General features: G+C 35.6%; 3 pseudogenes; 2 read left to right on the plus strand and 1 right to left on the minus strand.

The window, feature by feature from the left end:
* Positions 1-66: 66 nt before the first annotated feature.
* LOC122346773 lies at positions 67-1,711 on the plus strand (annotated as a pseudogene).
* An 845-nt stretch (positions 1,712-2,556) lies between these two features.
* On the minus strand, positions 2,557-4,154 carry LOC122346774 (annotated as a pseudogene).
* A 3,888-nt stretch (positions 4,155-8,042) lies between these two features.
* On the plus strand, positions 8,043-8,910 carry LOC122347407 (annotated as a pseudogene).
* Positions 8,911-20,437: the final 11,527 nt, after the last annotated feature.

Below are 20,437 nucleotides of genomic sequence, written 5' to 3' on the forward strand. Positions count from 1 at the left end.
TTCGTTGAGTTGCGACTTCGTTTGCACAGAGGATGGGAAAGCGTGTAGCTGTGAGGTGTTGGCAGGATGCGGTGTGTTTGATGGAAGTAAATCCACGAGGCTTCTGCCGTTCTGGATTCATTTGAGCCGTCAATAAAGCTACTGTAAGTTTACATGTTAACCTTTAACAATCTCCACTGCTTAGGTCATCAGCAGAGGTCATAACAGAGCATAACGTAATGCAAATGCATCTAACAGTTGATTACAGAGCACATGACTAGTTGATTCTATTTGTATCAGATCCACTTATTTAACACGGACATCGCACAACCATATGAATAGATTGCAACACACTGTAACTTCCTCTGATAAAATATTTCCTACCTGCCTTGTGAAGTAACGTAATTTAACACTTTCTCACAGGTGAAGATATTTGCTCCCAACTTGCTGATCAGATGCGTTGTAGATCACCTGAAGGCTCTCAGCAGAGGAAGAAATGTAACGTGGAGCGCCAGACTTGCGGGGTGACATCCAGGACCTCTCTGAGCTCGACGTAAAGGTTGGATGCCATCATCTTCCCTGGTTAGCGTGCTGCTTCGAAAGAATGTTAATTTGCTCTTCTGTTCAGTATTTTGATTAGTAACGTTTTAACAATGCTTTGTAGGTGGCTTTGGAGCAGTGGAGATCTGTGTGGCTGGGCTGTCCCAGAGTAAAGACTGCTCGGTCAATGAGCAGGTTAAAACCGTGCTGGGTACTCACGCTGAGAAAAGCCCATCGACATGCTGCATCTCACCTGTGCACAGCTGCTAAGGTTTCCCCGGCTGTAAGTGACTGTTGGCCATGACAAGGATGAAAGGTAAATCATATGACTTTTAGGAAACATAAAGTTGCGTACAGATCAAACTCATTTGCAAACTTGTGCTTAGATTTGGCTGGCATTTCATACTCGAAATGTGCGGTGTCAGAAAGAAATTATTACTTTCCTTGAGACTAGCGTTAAGCTGATTGAAAGTAATGACACAGAGCTACAAATATAAAGTTTTTTTGTTTCTTTTTATTTTATAGTTTTCATTTCTATGAAAAGTTTTAATTATTTAATAATTTTTTTGTATTATAAATAATTTAGTTTCAGTTTTAATGTTATTTTTAGTAAATCAGGTTAAATTAAATGAAATAAAATAACACAAAAAATAATAATTAGATTTATAATTTTTTTTATGGTTTTAGTTTTAGTTAACTAATCCTGTTTTGAACTTTATATCAAACAATCCTTTAATGTTCTTAGCGTTTACAAAATGTAGTAGCATAGCCATTTCCTAAATGCATAATAATGAATAATTTGTACATAAACTATTATTATTGTAGGCTGTAGATATCTGATGCTGCAGATCATTGGAATGATCTCTTTTCGCCCAGAATCTGAGCGCAAAACTGATTTTAACCAGAGAAGAAATGAGAACTCTGTTTATACAAAGTCTTGTGTTATTTTTATGTTTCTGTATTATTCACAAAGAATGACATTAATAGGCATACTGTCTGAATCACTGGCTTCAGAGTATCCAGATGTTCCAGACACTCACGGAGAAATATTTCTCAGCTTAGCTGCAAAGCACATCTACAAGCATGTAGATAGGCTCATGTCGATAGAGAAAAATAAGATTATCACCTACCTGTGCTTTCATGTGCAAAAGCACCACTTCATAAGGAAATATTTGATGGGGTGGAGAGATGATACAGGAGGTGCTGGAAACTTGCTGAATTCCTGTCTTTTCTAATGTTTTGTATATAACACTTCCAGCGTCTGAATAAACAATTAGCTTTTGTCTCTTGGAGCTGTTACAAACAAAATGATGGAGTCATTCTTATTTCAGAAATTTTAACATGGCTTTTTATTCAGAAGTACTTTTTATTCAGTAAGTGCATTACATTGATCTGAACTCAGCATATTAGAATGATTTCTGAAGAGATCATGTAACTCTGATGGCTTGATATTATTTACCTTAAATAATTTTTATATTTGTTTACATTTAAAGAAAATATATAAGTTGCAATAATGTGTGTCAGCGTCAATGTTATGGTAATATAAATGACTTGGATAAACAATAAATGTAAGTAAATATTTTCAACATGGATCAGAAAAAAACAGAAACAGCAGAATGCATAGTGGTGTTAAAAAATGTTTTGAAGAAAGTGATATAGAAACTTTCATTCCAGAAATGCGAAAACTCTCCCTCCACTTTCCAGTTTGACAAAGTGAGAAAAGGAACTTGCATAATTTCCCGGAAAAAGCTACATGTGATGAAGAACATTATTACTTAATGCTGTGTATTTGAACAAAAAATCAACATTGCAGAAATACTCCAAATTAGTCGGAATACCTCAAAATGCTTGCTCAAATATATAGATATGGTCAAAAATTAATAACTGATAATCACCAAATTGTGATTTAATAACAGTAAGTTTGTATTATAAAATGCAGAATGCAGAGGAATTTAAGCCACCACAACACCACAGAGGTTTCAGTGTGACAACATGATGCTTCCTATTAAGCAAACGATGCTACATTACACGATGTGGTCAGGCGGAAGCTGAGTAGCGGCGCTCATATCTGTGCATCGTGTGCTTATTAAAGTGCATGTATGACCAAAGCGGTGAGACCAGTCTTGACTGGCGTCGAGATGGTCTACAGTGCCATCATGCCCTCCACAACCTCAGGGTGGAGGCACAGTCAAAGCATTGGCCTGAACTATCAGCAGATGCTCGCTGTTCGTGGTTTCCTCAGTGACCGTAAAAAGTGTTGCAGCGTGCAGTGAATTTTCCCCTGGAGTTGTCTCCACTGCAATTTCACAGTACATTTTTCAAAGCTTGAGTGATTATCTTACTGCGCGGATTTTCCAGCTGCGCCAGAAGCATCTCCTTTAGGGCACTCCTGTTCATCTGGCTTTTGCTGAAGGAGTCGGCCAGTGACCTCTCCATCTAGCAGCTAGCGGTGCAGCAGTTGAACTGGAATGAATGTCTGGCCTGGTGCTCGCTGACAGGAAGAGGGCAGTCTACATATCTGGATGAGGCACTCTGAGGAGTGATCTTCTTGGTTGATTAAGATCCGCATTGGTATTTGTCCAAAACTTTAGCCCTTGCTTCTATTGCTGCTTCGGCCACCCAGTGCATCCCGAGATGGGCGAGGAAGGCGCTTCTGTGCAATGTTCTATCTTCAACACCCAGCTGTAATGAGAAGTAGGGGTGACCTCAGCCAGTGGGCGAGACATAATCGGGATAGAATGCCCGAGCCAGATTCAGGTCCAGAATTTGCATATTACCCTCCAGGCCGAGGAAAGCAAGTTGGGAAGCCTCCAGACCCCAGGGCAGCATTGCCCATGTAGAGAGTTTAGTTTGATGCGCCCAGCGTTTGCCATGGGTGCTCCGGCGAATGAGCACGCTATGGCTAGAGCCGCTATGCTCTGGGCAGCTGGGAGACCCAAAGTTTTGCCGTAGCAGCAGCGCGCCGCAAAATCCCAACAGCTGCAGGCGGGTGGAGATCTGAGAGTGTCACGTGAATTAAAAATAAATAGATTTTTAGTTATTAAGCAGTAATGGTGAGGAAAGACATATTTGCCTTCAAAATCAATTTCCAGTAGAGCTGTTAACAAACAATTTGCTCTGCTTGCACTTTTATGCGTACAGCTATAAAATATTTAGTGAAATATTTTATGCACATTCCAACAGTTAGAAATGTACTGCTGTTCAAATATTTGGAGTTAATACAATTTTAAATAGATGCATGAAAATGTATCAAAAAGAAAATAAACACTATAAAACAAACATCACATTTTATACCATCACTTTTTAACATTGATGCATATGACACTGATGGCTGGGGTAATGCTGAAATCGAGCAGAGATGAATTCACAGATGTAATTAATTACTTTGATCTTCAAACATACATCAGAAATCTTGGTAACAGTTTTAGAATAGAGTAACATTTGTTAAGCGTAACTAAAACATTTCAATAAACTCAATAAATTCTTAATTTGCTGTATTAATAGTTAACAAGATCATTTGTTAATGAAATATTAGTCAGGATTAAGATGTAGAATAAATAGCTAATATTCTAGTAATATGAGTAATAATCAATTAATAGATGTAAAATAAATTATTTACCAAGTTTCACTTTCATCCCCAGTTACTAAGATTGAAAATGCATACTTGTCGCTTTGAAATCAAATCACGATTATCTTTCAAATTAAGATACATCTTTTGTGGTTTTATTTTTAAATAGTGCATCATATAGTACGCAATTGTATACAAATACTGTTACCTTTTAGAGATATTTGTGCCTCTTTAGAAACCTCAGAAGTCTCCCCTGAACCTCAATGCCTACACTGAAAAGCCAACAACAGCTCAGGCCAGAGGAGTTTACTAGCAGACAGTTTAATGATGCGAGGACCGCAGGTAACTCAGAGGGTGATGGCTGGATGCCAGGTGTCATCAAAGTCATAGAGTGCACCTATTATATCAGACACATCCCATTATCAGTGCGTGCTTTAAAAGTTAGTGTTTTATCACGGTTATATTATTCTGGAGTATCTGAGCGTGACTGGCCAAGCAGCCTGCCCAACTCCATTAACCGAGGCAGCATAGTGAGGTGGAAGATAATCCTGGTCTGGCCCAGACCTTGCTGTTTTCTAGTGCTTGCTGCCTCTAATTTAAAAATGATCAAAGTGCATAAAACATGAGAAGGCAAAAAGGACAAAGGAAAAATATTCCTCTCGTAAACACTATCCTTGCCAGCTGCACTGAGCACTGTATTTGAAGACTGGGGTGTTTGTTCCCAGCAATCCCACTCTGATGTGTCAGTATCATTCGCCTCCTCCTTATCACTTCATCTATCCAGATGAGATGTGCTCAGACAGGACACTGCTGCTCAAAACTCTCAGTAACTCCTAGAAAATAACAATTGCCATTTTAATTTATACTATATCTTGCACAGTACATCAATGGCGTAAATATTTGAATAATTCGAATTTTTAAATGTAGCAAAAGAAGAAATACGTGTAAAATAGCTGCAAAAAAAGAAGCAAATCTGCAAAGAAATAAATGACTGGAAGTCTCTTTTCATCATTATGTGAGGTCTGAATCCTACTGTGAGTTCCAGTGTGGTGATATTTCCCCTTATATACTTCCTTATATATTCCTCACGAGCGAAATGGGTCGCCAACCATCAAATTCGAAGTTAGTAATGATGCTTGATGCATTTGTTTCACAATTTGAAACAGCCTCATATATTTAATTGCGGTTCACATTTGCACAATTAGTTCATTTTGAACCGTACTAATATTTAGATTTTTGCGATTTGTTCGACAAAATACAATTTGTAAATAAAACATTTATGCAGAAAGTGAAACCGCCAAATCAATAATAACAATTTGCATTATACATATTGAATTATTATTCAGACATTATCGCATTTACACATTAACATTTAGATCATGCCCACACATTTTTGAAAAGAGTGGTAGCACTGCTGTATTTTACCCCGATATGTGTGCTTTCCTGGTACATACAGGAGTACATATATTGTACCTACAGGCAAATGAGTGAAGTAACACTAGAGTACTTACCTGAGTATTAATAGAAATTAGTTTGTACATACAGACAACTCATTTTACAGATAGTGCCCATACATGGTAGCTAATTAGATACTTTACTGTACATACTAATGTATATATATATATATATATATATATATATATATATATATATATATATATATATATATATATATATATATATATATATATATATATATATATATATATATATATATATGTATAATATATATATATATATATATATATATGTATATATGTATATATATATATATATATATATATATATATATATATATATATATATATATATCTTAAATATACAGCACTTAAAGACAAGTAGATACATTTGTTTTATTATAATCATTTTATATTAACAGAGTGCTTTCATGAAATGAGAAAATGAAAATAAGTCCATCATCGAATCATGAAATCTAGATGAGTCGTCATATTTCATGAACTTGTATGGCCACTTAAAGTGTATCTCAGCATTTGTTTAATCTAGAATTTCTTTTGCACAATTTTTGGAACCGTCTTCTGTCTGTTTACTAGTTCCTCATAATATCCACATGGTATGACCTTTGTAAAAGTGACAGAAAGATAAACTGTAATATTGTTTTAGTAATATTGCGCGGCCTGGTGTGCCTCAGGGCTGGAAAACACTGGGTTTGATATTCTTTAGAGTCACGGAATAATTAATCAGAGAGTAAGATTTACTCTCATTTTTATGATATAACTATACAGTGGTAAGTCTTGAAGTTCCTGTTTGCCTCCTGTGAACATGTTCGCAATTCCACCCTTCTTGTGCTACAGATGCCTTTAGCTCCAGCCCAAGTCAGTTTAGTCTGACAGCTTCTTCTAGCCCTGTTCTGTTGTTAGTCCCTGTCCTGACTCTCAGTCCAGGCGTTTTGCTTATTATCAAGCTAGGTATATTTACTGATGAGGAGAATGTTGCATTCCTTGGATTGTTTTACTTTCCATAAATGCTTAAGCATTATTCAATAAATCATGTGTTGTTGCTGTATTAAAGTGTCAAAGTTTGTTTTGAACTTTTGCATTTTAAATTAGTAAATATTACTATGTATATACTATGTAATAGTGTATATATATATATATATATATATATATATATATATATATATATTAATATTATAATAATATGATTATTATGATTAAATACAAAAAATTCAAATAAAGTCAAATTAAATTGTAATATATATATATATATATATATATATATATATATATATATATATATATATATATATTATTTGCAGCTTTACTATTTTGTTAAATTAAAACACAATGCATTTGCATGATGCGATTTTAAGGACTTGATGATAGCCTAACATACAGTATATTATATTGCTGACATATTGAAACAATGTTTCAGTGCATGAATTTGACTTATTACAGGTTAGATTTATCGTTTGATAAACCATGGAAACACAGTGGCCAGTTCACAACTGCAGAACTTGATATATGTAGGTATCGCCATATATCATTTTATGCATGTGAGTGAATAGAAAACATCCTGCGACATTTTAAATCTGAAAGTGCACTGTGTAAAGTGTATCTCTCAAAGAAAGTAGAAAATTAATCATTGCTGAAAAAGTCCCAAGCCCGTTTGTTGACTTAAAATGGAAACATTAGCATGTTGCCGCCCACTTAGGCTGAATAAAAATGCCAAATTTATTCTTTGTGGAGTAGGTACAAGGTTTTAAAGTTCTAAACTGATTTAAGTAAGTCGACCAATCACTGGAGGTTTGGGGAAAAATGTAAAAATCTCGTTGAGCAGATGATTTGAGGTAAAATGTAAAAATAAATGCATATTATAAGAAAATTAAAGTGTTTTTTTACTTTGTAAGCATGACAACTTTATTCGAACTCCCAAGGCAAAATATTAACCTTTTATAACCCATAATAGGGGCACATTATGTGATTATTCAGATGATTGAATGTCTTTCTGAAAAAAGAAGTATGAACAAACACTAACCTAAGCTTTTTTTGTCTGTTTGTCAATCTCAACTCTGCTTGTAGAAGACTAGCTAACATTTGTCAATGTTATACCACAAGATGCGCTATTCTCCTTTGTCATATGGAGCGCGTGGCAGAAAATGTCAATACTGTAATTTATAAGCAATGTTGCCCTCGGCGCGTGGGAAAATGTCTTTACTTTTTAACCCCATTATCTACATTTTAAGTGCAAGTGCATTCTCAAATATCACGAGTTTCAAAGAAACGCCAAATTCAGATAAGAGTCAGAGCACAGCGTTTAAAGGCACTGACAGCAGGAGGCACCGGCACAGTTAGTCCCATTTTGCCAATAAAGCATTAGCATCAACCGTCTTCTCTCCTCCACAACCTATTTAAACAAACATCTGCCCTTATCTCGAGTCTTTGAAGCCCGTTGCTCAAAAGTCGCGAATAACCAGCGCATCAGCTGAACAGACGCGATGGCTTTGGCCCAGACCCAGTGTGGACTATCAGACGGCGCGGGTTCCGCCTCTCCGTTTTTCTGATATTTATTGAACTAAATGTGGGAGGACGGGTGCGTATGACGCGACGCACGACTTTAATAGCCGTGCCGGATTCTCTCCTGTGGAACATGTTTGAAGTAAGAAGACGCCGACAGGCTGGCACCTTGCGGGACGGCAAAGGGCGCTATTTCTGGACAAGGACAGTTTTTTCTTTTCCCGCTACATTTTAGACTACCTGCAGGATCTAAATCTGGTTTTGCCTGACTTATTTTCCGGAGAAGAGCAGATTACAGCGGGAAGCTGAGTTTGCACCAGCTGCAGGACCTGTCTAGGCTCCTGAGTCCCAAAAGGCAGGTAAGAGACAACCCATCACCGACGAGATCTGCCCGAGTGGCTCGGAGAGCCGAGCGCGCCTCCGCTGGTAGGACCGACGCCTCGCGCGTGTCCGTCGCCAGCACCGCTCCTCTCCTTCCCTCGAATCCAAAAGTCAGGCTACATCGCAGTCGGTTACCGGGATCATGCACGATCGGAAGAGACGCCTAAACGGACGCCAAATTCAGGCAGGTCGCGAGAATCACAGTGTGCGGAAGACCTCTCTGGCTAAGGAGGTTTTCGGAGACACTTTGAACGAGAGCAGAGACCCGGACCGCCCTCCGGAGAGGTACACATCGCGCTATTATCTGAAGTACAATTTTTCTCGAGCAGGCTTTTGACAAACTGTCGGAGTTTGAAAGCTGTATGGTCGCGTGCAGCTCCACGGGCACGTGCCTTACTCCAGCAACGGCCCAAACGAGGGACAAAATCTGGACAGGCGCCACACGAATACGTTTTCTGTCGAGAATGAGCCAAAGGTGTCGCGTTTAATTGTGTATATATAGGCGTTCGCTACGAGGCAAAAGTTTCATCCGTTTAGGAGGTGGGTTTTCTAGTTGTGTTTATCAAGGTTTTGTCTGTTTACACAGAGACTCAAACCTACTACATGTAGAATTAACAAGCATGAACTAACTAGCTATCCATTGCACTTCCATAGCTTCATTTGTTCACGCAGAAAAAGTCAGATTCATATTTGAGGGCCTGTTTGTAAAACGTCCTTGATGTATTTTTGTACTTTGCATGTATTATAAATGGACACATGAAATATTTTAAATGATTTAATGTACAAGTTTGAAGAAAAGTTAGTTACTGACTCATTAGTTAACATTCTAGAAGATTTGGAAATTGCGTCTTCATTGTGCTTTCCTTTAAGTTCATATTAAACTTTTTCACTGTAGATAACCCACTAAAACTGAAGTTTCATTGCTGCCTTAATTTCTTTAAATGGAAAAATTAAAGAGGCGGTGCAAAGTTACCTGCAGTGATTCATTGCACTTTTGACCACTTTCAATTTCATTTACGATTAAAGAAAATTGAGTAAAAACTCTTAAAACTCAAAATAAAGTAAAAAAAAAAATAATAATACAACTTTGTAATATATTACAAGATATTACAATTTGTGAGGCTTACCTTTTTACAGCAAACAACTGTATTGTATTGATTTTTACTTTGTACATTTTTTGTTTTATGCAGAAAAATTAATATTTTTTGTTTGTCTTAGGTTTACACGTTTAGATGTCTATATTACAGACATCTCTTTTGTTCCAGCATTGTAAGCATCTCATTTGTAAAGCATCTTTGCTGTTTAAAAGCTGATCATTCAATAAATTGTAATCTATGTAATTTTCAGTGTCAGCCTAAATTGTATTTTCAGTCAGTTTTAATTTTAAAGAAGTATATGTATACAATCTTATGGCTGGAGGCTAAATTGGAACATAATGTGACAGCTGCTGGAACAGCCCAATTTTCTCCTCTGTTTTTGTGCAAGTGCACCCTCATGCTATTTTAAAATACCTTTTTGTAGCATAGAAACTTTCATTAGTTCTGGGAAAAATGCATGTTTGAATTTAAGTATGATAAATGATCACAAAACATAGCATAACCTCTACCTAAACTCAATAAACAATAGGAACGTAAGATTACAAGGAAATAACTGGCATTAACAAATCGGCCTCAAGATTGCTTTTTTGGACAGATGCAGTATTATTTAACTGTGCTCTCAAAGTTTTGGTCAGCAGATCATTTCAGTGCTGATCATGAATCATTGCCGAGTATCAATGAATACAATAATTGTACCAATGTACAATAGTTCCCTTTCCGTTTTTGTGATACAAATGTTGTTGAAAAATGCAGATGGCGCCAGCTGTGCACAAATATACTAATTGGCATTATCATTTTAGTGTAAATAATGAAAAGTCAGCTGCAATGTTAGGAGTTACAAGCAGATTCTTTCTGTTCACACGCAGTAAGGTCATCAATTGCATCTGAATTCAACAATATATTGATTAAAGTTTCTGTTAGATTTACACATATAAATGAGGGTAAGTATTTAGAAACAGTTTAAAATTACACCACTGTAGAAACAAGCTATTTTCTGTTTAATTAGCCACGTTACATAAATAACTAAGTACATGAAATGGTTAAACTGTTGCACTACAAAACCAGTGTATTTATAGTTTAGAGAAATATATTTGTGTCATAAATGCCCAGTTTGCAGTATTAGCAGAATAAAACAGATACAGTTGTGTATTGTCTGCAGTGGAGATGGTTGAAGTCATGTGCCTCCATGATTGGGCCAAGTGAGGTCATGTATGTGTAAAGAGACGGGGACGAGAACAGAGCCATAGGGCACACCATTGGTTGATGTGATATGGACACTTGTGAGGTAAGACTTGAACTAGGAAGGTGCAGTAGTTGCAGGTCTGGGGAGAATATGGTGGTTCACTGCGTCAAATATAAATGATAAATCGATGTATTAAAACCTACAATTCTGAAAGCGGCACAGAAGGCGTTGATAGTAGGAGTATCTAGGGAGGAAGCAGATGTTGTACTCACTTGCCATGCATCAACTCATAATTTTCCTTGCATTGCAGCAGACAGATGACCATTTCTGAATATCTTTGAAAGTGCAGAACCTCTATCCCCAAGCTGTTCCTGCTGCCAGTGTACTCTTTGTTCTCACAAACCTTTCTTTTCTGAAAATCAGATCAAAACATTGCATAACAAAACATACAGAAGACTGACTTCAGACCAAAAAGTGATTATTCAAATTAAATTCTTAGCTAAAATAACCAGTACTCTCAGCTGGGAAATTTATTATCAGTCATGCACTCCATTCCACAGCCGATTTGTTTCTCAAGGAGAGTGTTAAGTGAAGTGCAAATTTCATATATTGAAAATGAATTAGTTTTAACGCTCTGCACAATATGTAAGATTGCTTTGTAATGGAATTATACAGCATTTATGCAAGATGTCCTTTAATTGTATAACTCTTTCAAAATCCAGTCTTAGTTGCGCTCATAATCTATTTATACAATTTATATGTACATTAAAGGGGCTAATGAGATTCACGTCCTTGCCTCAAGGCCTGAATTTGTTGAGAGTATATTCAACATTCCTGAGCTGGTGTGCCTGCCTATGAGACATTTACATTTTATCTGTAGAGAAGTGCAGTGAATCCTGCCTACAGTTGAATTTTATATATCAAAAAAACCTATATCATTTTTTTTTTCCTTGAGACAGCAAATCTGCACCGCTCTGCATTTAAGATATCACACGCTTGCAGTACTCACATGATATATACTGTATTTTTTCTTCTTGAGGAATGGATTTGGTATATACAATTATAGTAAGATCATTTTTAACCATATTTTAAATCCAGATCAATTTATTGTGTGATTTTATTATAGGCTCGACATTATGATATTTTTACATATTTGGCTTGTTTTTGAAATGCGGCACAGCCAGTTCCATTTCTAAGATCAGACATTTTAGATAGTTTGCAGTTCATCACCTTGAACAAAGCCTACTCATGTGGCATGAAAACTGCTTTATCATGTTATTTCTTTCAGTGTTGAGCTGTACAATTAGTTTTTATAGTTAAATTTATCACAGAGCCAGTTTGAAACATCTTTAAATTGGCCCGAAGAAAGCAGTCCGTCTTTTAACACGCTCAGCCGACACTTGAACATAAAAAAATCTTTAGTAATCATATGAAAATAATGTCAGACTCAATGTATCTTATGAAATTAGTAATCCGATGGTTAATATATGTCTGCATTATTTAGCTATGAATGATTGCAGATTAAGAGAAGGATTCACATTTTAAATTGCATGTAATGTAATCGTGCAGAGGAATGGTATTTCACCATTTTCTTTTCAGTGATACATGACAACAATTTGTCTGTTACTATACAGAAAAGATCCAACACAAAGACTTCAATTATAGGATTTATTGTAATTAAACAGAATAACCAACATCTTTTCACAGAGCAGAAATTATACAGGCCTAAAATGTTCTTAAAAATGGAAGCTTATTGTTTCGTCAACTAACAATTTTAAATGTTTACGAGAGCGCAAGAGAAAAGAATTAATATAACTGGGCCTCTAAATAAAGAGATTTGTGGTCAGGATATGGGAAAACAAATGTTTCTAACAAAGCAAATATCACACTGATTACATTTTTAACAATGGTAGAAAACATATATAGAGGTATTTTATTACTCATAGATCATTCTACAAATATTCTATCCCAAATGATATAAATAAATTAGCTCATGTCACAAAAAACTGTATGTATTAATACATTAATCTTTGGCAATTACTGCGCTGCTTTAACATAAACCAGAGACTGTATTTGTAGGCTAGTAATTTTAAAATAATTGCTCACTAGCTTTCTTAAATACTTTCTACAAACCCAGTAACCCCCACAAATTTTTGTCCCATTTGTACTACTAAACACAAATCAAAGCGTCCTTTACGCGACGTATTCGACAGTTAAACATCGAAGACCGCGTTATGTCTCAAATTATTGTCGTTTATAATTCAATAAAATAGAAATGAAATAACGCAGCACAGATATGTCATACTAAGACTGCGTTTAAATGTAGGTAGATTCGCGTTAAATCTGCAATGTCAAAGCTTTTGCAATTATGCAGTGATAAATCTAATGCAACTGCATTGTTTTCTCATTGAAGTGGAAGCTCAAAAGAAGTTAAATCAAAGAAAAACATAATGAAGCAAATTCAAAGTGGATTCATTCATCTAAAAAGCGATATAGAGACAGTGACACTTCAAAATAATTTGACTGCGAAAGGCTCTCCTTGCAAACTAGTTCCAGTAGCTAACTAAATGAAGCTACTTTATAGAAGGACACTTCAATTCAATGCCACTTTTATTAGTGACGTGTTTTGTTTTTTCCCTTCTAAAAACCACTGGGCTGGCATGACCCTGAGTCTCATCTTTAATCAACTCCTTACAATAAAAACACTTCCCACACAGGTGTTATACAAAACACTTGGAGGCTGTTTGACCCTAATACATTAGGCAAATGGAGTCTAATATGGCCACAAGCCCTGTTAATCCAATGAATATTTTTTCTGAAGAAACAGGTGACATATGAAGGTCTCTCGTGAACAATGTGACTCCAGTGAGCCTGTATACACAAACATGTGGTTATATTCATATTCTCTTGTGTCTTGTGAGTGTGAGGTTGCAGTGTGTTCGTCTGCTGAGGAAAGAGCGTCTGACAAGCGTTGTCTATCCGCGATGCAGAGTCAAGTATTAAACAAGACACTGCTTCAAATCCACGCTTAGATGGTCCGTCTTCACAGACAAGAAGGTTAAGCATGTCTTAAGAAATCTTGTATTTAAATCTTATTAGAAATCATTTTATTTGGAAATGACTATAGACATTAAAAGCTATATGTTCTTTTGCACTTCTATCACCATTACAAGCTGCTCTCTCAAATCGATACATAATTTTTTTAATTCTATACTACTGTTCAAATTATATTTTAAATATATCTAAAATATATATAAAATTATTATTAATATAAGGATTATTTATAATACAAATAAATGGTGATTTTGTTTATATTTTACTCAGCTAAGAATCCTGTGTCAGAAAAAAAATGATCTCAGTTTCCAAGTTAAATCTTAACTGTTTTCAATATTGTTAATAAAAGAAAACTTCTTGAGCAGTAGATTAGCATATTAAAATGATTTCTAAAGGATCATGTGACACTGAGGCTAGAGTAATGACTGCTGGAAATGCAGCTTTGCCATCAATAAATGACATATAAATATATTAATATTAATTAATTCATTCATTCATTCATTCATTATTAAATTATACAATATAAAATAATTGTATTTATTTACTTTATTTATTTTATTAGTTTAATGATCAAATAAATGCATTAGTGAGCAGAAAGAGATGTCTTCTCAATATCATAAAAATGTCTAAACTTTTGAACAACGGTAGACAGCATGTTTCATATGGGTTTAATAATATGCAATATAACATGTGTAGTCACACAGCTAACTGATGATCTTGGTGAAACACACACATCTGTTCATTATTATACTATCACCCAGATGTCTGCTTCTACCTTCTCATGTGTTATTAAGAGGCACCGTAGCTTCATATCTGAAAGATTGCTTCCATAAAAAATAAAAAAATAGTTCAGCTGTTTTTATGCTAGCACAATCTGTCTTTGAAGCGTGAAATATTTCTGGCATTATTACAGACTATGATTTCCTGGTTAACTTGCTCCAGAAATACAAATCACTTCCGTCACTATTTAATTTGATAAAATGGTAAAACAGCAAAGCACTGCAATCTTTGGTACTAGATCCTTCATAAAAACAGCATTACTATATTTCAATAAATAGATAAATAAAGTGTAGTTTGTCTGTGATATCCTGCCGTACCCAGTAAGTATTCAAAACCTCTTCACAGGTCTCAGTTATTGCTGAGATAAATAAAAAATCTCCTCAGTAAATCATATTGAAAGTTTAACTACATAGCTTCAGAGGCTCAGGAGCATATTTGGATTATACAGGCGCAATCATCTACAGTCAGGTCTGAGATTATAAAGGATTGCCTGCCAACCAACTTTTACAATTAATATCCATGAGGATTGAGCTAGGATTGAATTTTAAGGAAAGACACTACAAGCAAAACCATTGTTTTCACGTAGCATCGATTTTGAGATTTTAGGATATTTGCTGTCAAAAATTGTATTTCTTATATTACAGATTAATTGGAAAGAAAACACCCAAAATACATTTATATTTGTTCAGAGTCATTTGCACACATGCAACTCCATGATCCTTCATAGTTTGCATGGGGCAGAATCTGAGGAGAGCAAACAAAGCTTGGAAGGAAGGAGGGAGCTGGACAGAAAGCAGACGGTAGCTGAGCAGTCATGTTTCAGATCAATATAAAATCCAGCTTGATCGGCTAACCCAAAACCATTATTTACGACAAGAGGAGAGCTGCATACTTGCAACCTGCATATACTTAAAGGGGCACATTGATTAGTTAGTATATCGATTGCTACTTAAGGCAGTATAATCCTCAGCATCTATGTGGGTGCCGAAGTAAGTCACCCAGGAATCCTAGCTGAGTCATTTATTATTTTTGAAGAAATAATCTTTAACCAGTTGTTTGAATAATGTATGGCATTACATCAACCTGCAAGGACGTACATGAAAGCTATGCGTTTATTGTATCATAGTAAATGTTCCAACGCACAGTTGGAAAAAGGGAAGATAATGACAGTAGTGTATAGAGTTGTAGCTGCGATGGCACGCCACATTAAATAAGGCAGCTGTTTAGGAACCTGCATCATCTTTTGAATTAATGCCATCCTAACAGTATCCATTCACCTGTGCCTGTCTTCATTTATTTTTACTAAACCTGTTTAAAGTGCTCACTGTTACTCATGCTTCTAGAGATATTAGCCGTTGGTTAAGAAATACATGGATCATTGATCAATACAGATCTTAAAAAGGCCAATAAGCCTTCAAATTGAAAGAAGCAGCCCAAGCGGCTTCAAACAACCTGTAATCACTTTACCCCTGTGATCATTTATCTTTATTAAGTAGTCGATGTACTGTTTCCAGGAGCAAAATGATTTGTTTCGCAGCTAAGCTGAATTGTGTCTATATCAATTAGGATTGCCTTTTAATCATAGCAACTCTCTGTAGTTCTCCGAAGGCAATGGAAAAGTAAAAGTGCTGGTTAATGTCAGCTAGTCTAAACCGAATAGGAAGCATGAGCAGAATGTTCCTATGAATCCTCCTGCCTTTTTATATTTGATAAAACATGCATACTTCTTTCTTTCATCTTGGCCAAAATGCATCATTAATAATGTGTGAATGTAGTTTTTCTTAATCGCGGTTATAACTGGTGCAAATCTGTCAGTGCTGAACAAGAGGACTGTGAGCTGGAGCATAAAAACCAGTCAAGAATGCATTTCCGGAAATGTGTTCCATTCCAAATATCCTTGAAAACTACATGGTATCCTTGGTATCCTTTGAACCACCCTTCCCCCTTCACACTTTGTACATCACTTTACATGCTGCAAACCTTAACATTCTACAGTCCAGTGCATTTCAAATGGTGGTTTTTTTTTAGGAAATAGCTGAGTTTTGGAAGGTCTTAGGAACCAAAGACCAGCCATTTCCTGACTAACAGCAGAAAAAGCTCAACATTTGTGGAAACTCTCTTTTTAGCACCTACAAATATCTTTATATCTACAAAATTGAGTAAATAAACAATTTCATCTTTTGAGCATGTGCTTGTTTGTGCATGTGAATTAAACGTGTGTGTGTGTGTGTGTGTGTGTGTGTGCGTGGTGGTTTAGCAGGGCTACGAGAGTGTCAAGTATTGCTGTGATCCATCACCTCAGTGTCTCAATTTCAGCGGCTCATAGAGATAAAGCTAACGTTTATTTATATACAGTCAAAACATCATTTTCTTCAGCATGTTCACTGAGTTTGCTTTTCCTGTAGTTGTAAAGCGAATGCTCATTTGTCTGACTGTAGAGTCAATTGAATTTGGACAAAGAATAATGCAGTTTCTATTGTGTTGAGAGTATAATCCTTTTTTTCTTCGTAGTATTACTCTTGGTAATTCCTGTTGAGAGAAAGGAACACAGTGTTCAGTGATCCTGTGTTATATGGTCAAATAAAATTCGCTCAAGCTAGAAAATGTTGTGTTATAATTCTGTCATAATTTAGAAAATTTTCTGAATGATTTGAAATATTATGATAACATTAATTCATTTTGGAATTTCTTGAAATGCTATTCATCTTCATGTGAATAATTTTGGCAGTTAATGCTTGATAATAGTATTAGTTGACTGAGAGACGTATTAATCTGATCAAAAGGCTCACAATTTCATATTCCACTGATTTGTTCACATGGGACTACTGAATATATTTCAGCAACAGAAGTCTTTTCACGTAAGAGTTTAATTATGTATTTGACATCTATTTTATATCGCCAGTAAAATCCAGTCAAAGGATAATCATTCAGGACTACGTCTTGGCAAATTATAGCAATCTATGAATCTTATTACATTTATGCATGAAATATTGATTGTACTCTAAAACAGGTGACTCAACTTTTCTTTGAAATGCAAATCTAGATTCACATTAATGTCGGTGCTGAGAATTTTGGGTTCATGGTGACACCAACAAGTCCGCTTCAGAATAGGACTGTACTATGCAGCATATTCGCATATAGAAGCTCAGAGATGTCATACACAGACAATTTTCAACAGTGAATGTATATATTTATACAAAGACAGTCCTGTAATCCTGTATCAATATTTGTAACTTTTTTTTTATAAGTAACATTTGCATCGCTATACACAGAAAACAAGCCCTCCAAATTGATAAATGTGACCTGAGCTGGCAAAATGAATCACAATGAGTGAAGTTCTAAAGTCTACTCCAAGACACCAACAGATTACATTTTGCATAGACACTAATATACTATAAATATGTATGAGGATTGTTTGCAAGGTGGGACACCATTAAGTGCTCAGAAATGACCTTAGTGGCAGTGCAAGTAGTGAGCAAATGTACCCTTTTCAGAAAACATACAAATGATGTCATCACATAATTTTTGACATTTTAAATTACTATTTAGACATTGGGATTACTAGACAAGGCCTTAATGAACAATTTTTGTAAAAATAAATACAACCAAAATCTAACATTTTTGTATTGTTTTGTCTTTAGCTCGAATTATTATACATGCTATTGTGCAGCAGCAGTATGCCACGAGCACATTTGCGTTAGGCGTCGACACTATAACCACAATGTTACTGGCATGACCCAGCGGCAGTATGTCTTAAATACTTGCAGCATTTTACTCGTATATGTGTTAGCCGTGGTGAGTTCAGCAGCAATAATCTACAACAGCTGCGATAACCAGCAGCAACAACAATTCAGCAGCAGCAGTGTGGCAGACCACCAAGACAAATACATTTGTTGTCTTGATAGAACTGCATTTTTTAAACAATTGAGTAAACGATTCAGTGACTCATGAAGTCTGCCGCAATGGTATCAGCAGCAATGGTTGGTTAAGTAATAACATTAAAATTCTAAATGATAGCTATGAAGTTTCCTCTTTCAGCAGTAATAAGTTTATTTTAATATATTTGTCAAATGAAAACAATATATTCCACATGTCACATGTTAACTTTTGTTTGTGATCTTCTCAGCAGAAATTACTTGAAAAATGCTAACAGATGTGTGCAGAGTGTTAATTGTCCCCATGAACTCAAATGAGAGCTGCAATTTAGTATCTTCCAAGAAAATTAAATAATTTCTTCTTTTAGTTTCACAAAAGGAGAGTCGGGTTTAATCACTTAACAGACTCACAAGACACCTCCTACAGAATAGACAATAAAGAAGCCCATATCCATCCTCCACATCATCTGCTTATCTCACTTCAGCAGCAGGGAGTCTGTAAATCATGCTGGGGTCTGTAAATGGCAGTATAGTGCAGTATTCCGGACCCAGCACAGGCAGGATTTATTGATCTGGTTAGGCCACCGGACTTAGCAGGGGGTAGTATTGTCAATAGGTGCAACCTGTACAGCTGTGGAGATCAGTTTGGTAGCCGTTTGAGTGAAAGTTACACTGATTCTATCACTCTCATTGGAAATGCATCATGGGAGATTGATATTGATAACCAACAGCAACATCTGTCACTCACACAGTGATAACTTCAAAGGAGGTCTATAATTCTGAAGCTATCCATTAGTACTCCCATTTTATCCCAAAGGCAGTTGCTCGGCTGGTGATGGACCCCTTCGAGTTGCATAATATGAAATCTGCCATCAAATTTTGAGACCGTATATCACGACAAAGATATACTCTCATAAAATCTATATGGAACTGCATTCAAGTAAAGTAAATGCAAGTTCATTTTATGACAACAAACAATATCCATATGAAATTCATCAAGCACCATGTAATCAAAAGACTCTTCCACTGCAGCTATCACAGTTCATCCCTCCCAAGTATCTACCTGCCTCTAGCTTTCATCATCAGAAAAGGATGCAACCTAAATAAATGCTATTATTGGTGTAGGCTTTTCAGTCACTAAGAGATATACCGGTCACACATACAGATCCTCTAAAGATGAATGGGTGTATGTAGATTAACTTACTAAGTAATATTAAGTCTTTTAAGCCATTGATTTTATTAAAGGGCATCAGCACTGAAGAGCTTCAGGGAGACTGATCAGACCTACCTCAGGAAGCGCAGACAGTGCATGCTGTATTTAATACCCAACACAAAATTTTTAATTCATAATGCTGTGCGACTCAAGTCTAAAATGAGAGAAGCAGAATTATACAGTATAGATTATACATTCATGTTTTAAACACCATTCTAATGCTTGGGGTTGGTAGATTTTAGAATGTTTTTTTAACAAACTCTTACAAGCTGCATTTACAAAATTTAATCAATTAAAATACATCAAAAACAATATTGTAAATATTACTATTTAAACTAAGATTATTTTTATTCCTGAGATGGCAAAGCTGAATATTCAGGAGCCATTCTGCAATCCACTGCAGCACTAAGTGTTCTACTCAAATTCTATACAATACAAAAGTCAGATGTATTTGTAATTGCATCTTTCGAAATATATATAAAAATTAATTATATAATTAATAAACAAACTATTAAATAAACTGCTTAAACTTTGAATGAGGCAAAAAAACTAAAATAAACTTAAAAAAAACAAAAAAAAAACAATCTCCAGTCCCTTTACAGTATTAATTAAAAAACCTAACAAATCTAAATATAGTAGAGCAGGCACAATTTAATATCACACAAAAGTTGAACAAATATTTGGCAGTCTGACTCTCAGAAAACGAATGTGTTTAGTAATACGTTTAGCAACTTTGCAAGTGTTTGCAAAGATATGGAATTTTGTATCTCTAAAGTTAACATCTTAAGGAAAC

Source organism: Puntigrus tetrazona, chromosome 6, assembly GCF_018831695.1.
Source record: "Puntigrus tetrazona isolate hp1 chromosome 6, ASM1883169v1, whole genome shotgun sequence".
NCBI classification, from domain to species: Eukaryota; Metazoa; Chordata; class Actinopteri; order Cypriniformes; family Cyprinidae; genus Puntigrus; species Puntigrus tetrazona.